Raw genomic sequence first — 665 nt, 5'->3', positions numbered from 1 at the left:
AATAATAATAATAATAAGAGGCACAGAGCCACAAGTTTTGGAGAGTTGTTATCAGTTTTATACAAACCTCAGTATTTGACTGGTACTTTATTTCATCAACCCTGGAAGGATGAAAGGCAAAGCTGATCTTGGCAGGATTTGAACTCAGAAAATGAATAAGAGTAATAAGAATATTTATCATATTACTTGATAATACTCCCTAAAAAGTTTTAGCTTGGTCCCTGATACTCCCTAAACAACAGGTTTGTATTTCCTTAAGGTGTTACCTCTAAAGAGGACTTTTACTGCCTCACTCAAATTTTACTTATCTTAAAAATTATTGCTCTTTAATGAGAGAATCTCACTAAAAATTAAGTATTTGATCTCCAAGTATACTTTTGTCTTTTAGAAACACTAAATTTAATCAAATATTAAAGTACAACAAGAAAATAACAAATGGAAAAAGAAGATACCCACTGTGATATACTTTATAAAATGAAGACCTACTGTGGAAAGTGTTGGGGCAAGGAAGAAATCCACTGCAAAAAGTCTTATAAAAACTCACTATGAAAGGTGTTGGGAAAAATACCATGAAAAGTTCTGGAAAAATGTCTTACTGTGAGAAGTTGTAAAATATATATCACTGCAAAAATATTGGAAATAAAAGCAAAAAAAAAAAAAAAAAA

This window comes from Octopus bimaculoides, chromosome 21 (genome assembly GCF_001194135.2).
Source record: "Octopus bimaculoides isolate UCB-OBI-ISO-001 chromosome 21, ASM119413v2, whole genome shotgun sequence".
In the NCBI taxonomy this organism is placed as follows: Eukaryota; Metazoa; Mollusca; class Cephalopoda; order Octopoda; family Octopodidae; genus Octopus; species Octopus bimaculoides.
The sequence above is the reverse complement of the archived record's forward strand: the minus strand, read 5'-3'. Positions refer to the sequence as shown.